We start from the raw sequence: 8,502 nt of genomic DNA on the forward strand, positions 1-8,502 counted from the left end.
GGCATATAAGTCAAAGGACACATTCACCGCAGGTCTCTAGTGACAGGGTCCTGTCTCCTCACTGTGTCTATCACAGGCCATACTGCCCTCCTTTCAATTCCGTGCAAGTGTTGCATTTGTGCTTCCCCAGTGGGGCACCATAAAACCCCATTCAAAAAATCATACTATTTTCTCCTCTAGTCCTCCCTATGAAGGACCCTTGCAAGAGTAACTATTTCAAAACATGACATTCTGCATTTCATTCCTCTGTAAAACAGGGGATGGATAATATCCAGAAGTACGGTAGGGAGAAGAGAGAGAGTAGGCAGAGAGAAGAAAACTTACAGGTCCTTTTAACCCCTATAAAAAGAGAAGCTATGCCTACATGTTAGGTAAATACCAAAGCTTCAATATTCCTGCCCCTGGCGAGTCCCCTGGGAAAGCCCCTACAGTTCCAGGGAAGGGGCCCAGGGCTTCAGGAAGCTGCCAGTGGGAACTGCCGGAGCAGGCGGGAGGTGTCTTCACGGGTTCTCAGGGCAGGATTTGTGTAATTAATTCAGAGAAACTCAAAAGAATTCCTGTTTTCTGTAGAGATTAAGATCATATCATTATCCTTCTGGGTTTAAATTTGCCATCTGGGTCCTGTAGACTTCCAGGAAAAACCTGGCAGGTTGTACATGAGTAAGAGTGGTTCATTAACAGACAGACTCAGACTAGGCAGTAGCTCAGTGCAGCTGGGAGGTGGCAGGCAGAGCTTCTGATGAGTCACCACAAGCACCATTAGCAAAGTGGGAGTCAAGCCTACACCCTCCTGTAAGAGAGCCTGCCCTAGGTCATCCCTCCACCTCATTATAAGCCTATGAGGTCAGGGCAGTGATTGTTTTGCTCAGCACCTTCTGAGCACCCTTGGTATATCTGGGGACTTCTCAGCCTTATGAGTTCTCCCCCTTACAGAAAACTCCGGGTCCCAGCCTCCCTCACAGCCCTGTTACTTAGCCTGAGTCAAGCCTCCATCACTAGACACCTTCTCTGAGCCAAAAATCATGAAAAATTTCACCTCCAAGAACCACCAGGAGTTCCCTCTCAGACTCCGGTTCTTCAGTAATTTCTCATGAGGGAAATTAGCCCCATATAATCAAAAGAATTTTATGTTACATATATTAAAAGTTAAAAACACCTATAACTGAGTCACCAAAAGGTTTTGTTCTTTACTTGATTCTTACTTATTTTAGAATTCATTATTTCACACTCATAAATGCTTATTGTCCTTGTAATACATCTTTTGGAAAAAAAAAACTAAAAAAAAAAAAGGAAAAGAAGCCTTTTAAAACACAAATTGCTAAAAGGACTCTTTTGCCCAAATTTTAATAATCACAGCCTCCTTAATATTGCTTGCCAAAGGCAAATACAGATTTTGAAAGACTTCCACAAATAATAAAAGACTTCAGAGTGAGTAAACAATTTATTCCAACTGATATTTATAAACCAGTGAGTTTTGTAGTTTGCCTGGTTTATGACAAAAGTTTTAGAATGAAAACTAAAAAAAAAAACAAAACCAACACATATTATTCTAACTCTTTTTCTTTGCAAGCATTTATAGAATATCCTTTCAGATATATTCTTTTCCTTGTTTACTGAGATTTCCCTTGTTTTAAAACATATACTTGAATTTTTTTTCAAACATGTATTCTAATTTGATTACTGTTACTCTTTGTGTTTGGAAAATGTGTACTGGAACCTCTTGTCAGATGTATACTGTATGTTTGTTTGTCTGGGAGAAACAAGGATCATCCTTCCCTGTGTGTGTTTTTGGAGGGGTGTTATGGACTGAATGTCCTCCCCAAATTCATATGTCAAAGCCCTAGCCCACGCCCCCTCCCCCCCCCCCCCCCCGCCCCCTGTGATGGAATTTGGAGGTGGGGCCTTTGGAAACTAATTAGGGTTAGATGAGGTCGTGAGGACGTGGCCCCCCTGATGGGATTAGTGACTTTTCTGCAAGCCAGTGTCAACCTAAATAAACCTAGGAGTCAATAATCCAGCAAAAAGTGTTTATTTGGGATCAAAGACTGGCAATTCAGAGCATACAGTTTCCCGGAGTAACCCAGGGTCCTGCTAGAGACTGAAAGTCAAGGGCTTTTAAAGGCAAAGAAGGAAGATTGCATTACAAAGAAGTTTAATTAGAAGTGGAGGCAGAAGCTAGTCTTGGCTAAACAAGTAAGAGTTCTCCACTGTGACAAGTTTCAGGTGTTCTTGCAGAGTCGTTAGCATATTTATATTGTTTGCCCAATTCAAAAGTTTATGGTTCCACCTGGTGAGGACGTGTGTAAAGGCCAACCTCCTTAATGGCCTCCTGCCTCCATTAAAAAACCCCTTGACATAAATAACTCCATGTTATTTCACATTTCACACCTGGAAGAGAGCTCTAACCAGAACCTGACCATGCTGGCACCCTGGTCACAGACTTCCAGGCCCATAACTGTGAGAAAATAATTTCAGTTGTTTAAACCACCCAGTCTATGGTATTTTGTTATGGCATCCCGAGCTAAGACAAGGGGTCTTGATCTCTGGCTATGACAATGTGTATAAGAGAGCTCATAAAACAGGTGTTAGGAACTGAACTGAATAAGTCGCCTGGCCTCAGTCTGACGGATGATCCTCTCACTTTATGGAGATATTGTTTACGTAACAGCAAGAGTCACATTTTGAAAAGTCTGTGCTTGTAGTGTCAGAACATAATCTCCCCGCATGAACTAAGTCCCGGATAATGCAGTTCCTGTTTTACGGTCACTCAGAAGTTGCTAGTCAGCATTGCTGGTGGCAGAACTGTATTGCCACATGGCAGGGGTACAATTCCAGCCACAAGTAAAGAAATTTGATGTTTTAAACCACCTGAAAAGCCTTACTGGGAGCAAATTAATGACTTCTCTGGGGCTTTGTGAATTGTTGAGACAAATCTGGGGGCCTTCATTCCTTCCATTAAAGATTCCCAGTGATGCTCAGACCCAGGCTGGGAACCCTTAGCTCTCAGATGGTTGAACCAAGGGACCCTCCTGTCCGTGTGCCCTGTGGAGGCCTGCCTGGGACCCCCTCTTCTTGGGGGCTTCATGAGTTTCCCATTGCTGCTGTAACAAATTATCACAAACTTTATGGCTTAAAATAAAAATATATTATTTTGGGCTTCCCTGGTGGTGCAGTGGTTAAGAATCTGCCAGCCAATGAAGGGGACATGGGTTCGAGCCCTGGTCCGGGAAGATCCCACATGCCATGGAGCAACTAAGCCTGTGCGCCACAACTACTGAGCCTGCGCTCTAGAGCCCGTGAGCCACAGCTACTGAAGCCCACACGCCTAGAGTCCATGCTCTGCAACAAGAGAAGCCACTGCAATGAGAAGCCCGTGCACCGCAAGGAGGAGTAGCCCCCGCTTGCTGCAACTAAAGAAAACCTGGAGATAGCCTCATCCACCTGAGGGCAGAGAGCAGAAGCAACAAGAACTATAATCCTGCAGCCTGTGGAACAAAAATCACATTCACAGAAAGGTAGACAAGATGAAAAGGGAGAGGGCTATGTACCAGATGAAGGAACAAGATAAAACCCCAGAAAAACAACTAAATGAAGTGGAGATAGGCAACCTTCCAGAAAAAGAATTCAGAATAATGATAGTGAAGATGATCCAGGACCTAGGAAAAGGATGGAGGCAAAGATCGAGAAGATGCAAGAAATGTTTAACAAAGACCTAGAAGAATTAAAGAACTAACAAACAGAGATGAACAATACAAAAACTGAAATGAAAAATACACTAGAAGGAATCAATAGCAGAATAACTAAGGCAGAAGAACGGATAAGTGACCTGGAAGACAGAATGGTGGAATTCACTGCTGTTGAAAAGAATAAAGATAAAAGAATGAAAAGAAATGAAGTCAGCCTAAGAGACCTCTGGGACAACATTAAACACAGCAACATTCGCATTATAGGGGTCCCAGAAGGAGAACAGAGAGAGAAAGGACCCAATAAAATATTTGAAGAGATTATAGTCAAAAACTTCCCTAACATGGGAAAGGAAATAGCCACCCAAGTCCAGGAAGTGCAGAGAATCCCATACAGGATTAACCCAAGGAGAAACAGGGCGAGACACATAGTAATCAAATTAGCAAAAATTAAAGAAAAACTCTTGAGAGCAGCAAGGGAAAAATGACAAATAACATACAAGGGAACTCCCATAAGGTTAAGAGCTGATTTCTCAGCAGAAACTCTACAAGCTAGAAGGGAGTGGCATGATATACTTAAAGTGATGAAAGGGAAGAATCTACAACCAAGATGACTCTACCTGGCAAGGATCTCATTCATATTTGATGGAGAAATCAAAAGCTTTACAGACAAACAAAAGCTAAGATAATTCAGCACCACCAAACCAGCTCTACAACAACTGCTAAAGGAAATTCCCTAAGTGGGAAACACAAGAGAAGAAGAGGACCTACAAAAACAAACCCAAAACAATTAAGAAAATGGTAATAGAAGCATACATATTGATAATTACCTTAAACATGAATGGATTAAATGCTCCAACCAAAAGACACAGGCTCGCTGAATGGATACAAAAACAAGACCCATGCTGTCTACAAGAGACCCACTTCAGTCCTAGGGACACATACAGACTGAAAGTGAGGGGATGGAAAAAGATATTCCATGCAAATGGAATTCAAAAGAAAGCTGGAGTAGCAATACTCATATCAGATAAAATAGACTTTAAAATAAAGAATGTTACAAGAGACAAGGAAGGACACTACATAATGATCAAGGGATCAGTCCAAGAAGAAGAAATAACAATTATAAATATATATGCACCCAACATAGAAGCACCTCAATACATAAGACAACTGTTAACAGCTATAAAAGAGGAAATCGACAGTAACACAATAATAGTGGGGGACTTTAACACCTCACTTACACCAATGGACAGATCTTCCAAACAGAAAATTAATAAGGAAACACAAGCTTTAAATGACACAATAGACCAGATAGATTTAATTGATATTTATAGGACATTCCATCCAAAAACAGCAGATTACACTTTCTTCTCAAGTGCGCATGGAACATTCTTCAGGATAGATCACATCTTGGGTCACAAATCAAGCCTCAGTAATTTTAAGAAAATTGAAATCATATCAAGTATCTTTTCTGACCACAATGCTATGAGATTAGAAATCAATTACAAAGAAGAAAACGTAAAAAACACAAACACATAGAGGCTAAACAATACGGTACTAAATAACCAAGAGATCACTGAAGAAATCAAAGAGGAAATAAAAAAAATACCTAGAGACAAATGACAATGAAAACACGATGACCCAAAACCTATGGGATGCAGCAACAACAGTTCTAAGAGGGAAGTCTATAGCAATACAAGCCTACCTCAAGAAACAAGAAAAATCTCAAATAAATAATCTAAATTTACACCTAAAGGAACTAGAGAAAGAAGAACAAACAAAACCCAAAGTTAGCAGAAGGAAAGAATTCATAAAAATCAGAGCAGAAATAAATGAAATAGAAACAAAGAAAATAATATCAAAGATCAATAAAACTGAAAGCTGATTCTTTGAGAAGATAAACAAAATTAATAAAACATTAGCCAGACTCACCAAGAAAAAGAGGTAGAGGACTCAGGTCAATAAAGTTAGAAATGAAAAAGGAGAAATTACAACAGACACCGCAGAAATACAAAGCATCCTAAGAGACTAATACAAGCAACTCTATGCCAATAAAATGGACAACCTGGAAGAAAGGGACAAATTCTTAGAAAAGTATAGCCCTCCAAGACTGAACCAGGAAGAAATAGAAAATATGAACAGACCAATCACAAGTAATGAAATTGAAACTGTGATTAAAAATCTTCCAACAAACAAAAGTCCAGGACCAGATGGCTTCACAGGTGAATTCTATCAAATATTTAGAGAAGAGCTAACACCCATCCTTCTCAAACTCTTCCAAAAAATTGTAGAGGAAGGAAGACTCCCAAACTCATTCTATGAGGCCACCATCACCCTGATGCCAAAACCAGACAAAGATACTACACACACAAAAAAAATTACAGACCAATATCACTGATGAATATAGATGCAAAAATCCTCAACAAAATACTAGCAAACAGAATCCAACAACACATTAAAAGGATCATACACCATGATCAAGTGGGATTTATCCCCGGGATGCAAGGATTCTTCAATAAATGCAAATCAATCAATGTGATACACCATATTAACAAATTGAAGAATGAAAGCCATATGATCATCTCAATAGATGCAGAAAAAGCTTTTGAGAAAATTCAACACCGATTTATGATAAAAACTCTCCAGAAAGTGGGCATAGAGGGAACCTACCTCAACATCATAAAGGCCATATATGACAAACGCACAGCAAACATCATTCTCAATGGTGAAAAACTGAAAGCATTTCCTCTGAGAGCAGGAACAAGACAAGGCTGCCCACTCTCACCACTTTTATTCAACATAGCTTTGGAAGTCCTAGCCACACCAATCAGAGAAGAAAAAGAAATAAAAGGAATCCAAACTGGAAAAGAAGAAGTAATACTGTCACTGTTTGCAGATGACATGATACTATAAATAGAGAATCCTAAAGATGCTACCAGAAAACTACTAGAGCTAATCAATGAATTTGGTAAAGTTGCAGGATACAAAATTAATGCACAGAAATCTCTTGCATTCCTATACACTAATGATGAAAAATCTGAAAGAGAAATTAAGGAAACACTCCCATTTACCACTGCAACAAGAAGAATAAAATACCTAGGAATAAACCTACCTAAGGAGACAAAAGACCTTATGCATAAAACTGTAAGACACTGAGGAAAGAAATTAAAGATGGTACCAACAGATGGAGAGATATACCATGTTCTTGGATTGAAAGAATCAATATTGTGAAAATGACTATACTACCCAAAGAAATCTACAGATTCAATGCAATCCCTATCAAATTACCAATGGCATTTTGTACAGAACTAGAACAAAAAATCTTAAAATTTGTATGGAGACACAAAGGACCCCTAATAGCCAAAGCAGTCTTGAGGGAAAAAAACGGAGCTGGAGGAATCAGACTCCCTGACTTCAGACTATACTACGAAGCTACAGTAATCAAGACAATACGATACTGGCACAAAAACAGAAATATACATCAATGGAACAGGATAGAAAGCCCAGAGATAAACCCACGCACCTATGGTCAACTAATCTATGACAAAGGAGGCAAGGATATACAATGGAGAAAAGACAGTGTCTTCAATTAGTGGTGCTGGGAAAACTGGACAGCTACATGTAAAAGAATGAAATTAGAACACTCCCTAACACCATACACAAAAATAAACTCCAAATGGATTAGAGACCTAAATGTAAGACTGGACACTATAAAACTCTTAGAGGAAAACATAGGAAGAACACTCTTTGACATAAATCACAGCAAGATCTTTTTTGATCCACCTCCTAGAGTAATGGAAATAAAAACAAAAATAAACAAATGGGACCTAAGGAAACTTCAAAGCTTTTGCACAGCAAAGGAAACCATAAACAAGACCAAAAGACAACCTTCAGAATGGGAGAAAATATTTGCAAACGAATCAACGGACAAAGGATTAATCTCCAAAATATATAAACAGCTCATGCAGATCAATATTAAAAAAACAAACAACCCAATCCAAAAATGGGCAGAAGACCTAAATAGGCATTTCTCCAAAGAAGACATACAGATGGCCAAGAAGCACATGAAAAGCTGCTCAACATCACTAATCATTAGAGAAATGCAAATCAAAAGTACAATGAGGTATCACCTCACACCAGTCAGAATGGCCATCATCAGAAAATCTACAAACAACAAATGCTGGAGAGGGTGTGAAGAAAAGGGAACCCTCTTGCACTGTTGGTGGGAATGTAAATTGATACAGCCACTATGGAGAACAGTATGGAGGTTCCTCAGAAAAACTAAAAATAGAATTATCATATGACCCAGCAATCTCACTACTGGGCATATACCCAGAGAAAACCATAATTCAAAAAGACACATGGGGCTACCCTGGTGGCACAGTGGTTGAGAGCCCACCTGCTGATACAGGGGACACAGCTTTGTGCCCTGGTCTGGGAGGATCCCACATGCCGCAGAGTGGCTGGGCCCATGAGCCATGGCCACTGAGCCTGCGCGTCCAGAGCCTGTGCTCCGTAATGGGAGAGGCCACAACAGTGAGAGGCCTGTGTACCACAAAAAAAAAAAAAAAAAGACACATGCACCCCAATGTTCATTGCAGCACTATTTACAATAGCCAGGTCATGGAAGCAACCTAAATGCCCATCGACAGATGAATGGATATAGAAGATGTGGTACATATATACAGTGGAATATTACTCAGCCATAAAAACGAACGTAATTGGGTCATTTGTAGAGACGTGGATGGATCTACAGACTGTAGTACAGAGTGAAGTAAGTCAGTCAGAAAGAGAAAAACAAATATTGTATATTAATGCA

This window comes from Monodon monoceros, unplaced genomic scaffold, assembly GCF_005190385.1.
Source record: "Monodon monoceros isolate NGI ecotype Baffin Bay Population unplaced genomic scaffold, NGI_Narwhal_1 Super_Scaffold_11, whole genome shotgun sequence".
In the NCBI taxonomy this organism is placed as follows: domain Eukaryota; kingdom Metazoa; phylum Chordata; class Mammalia; order Artiodactyla; family Monodontidae; genus Monodon; species Monodon monoceros.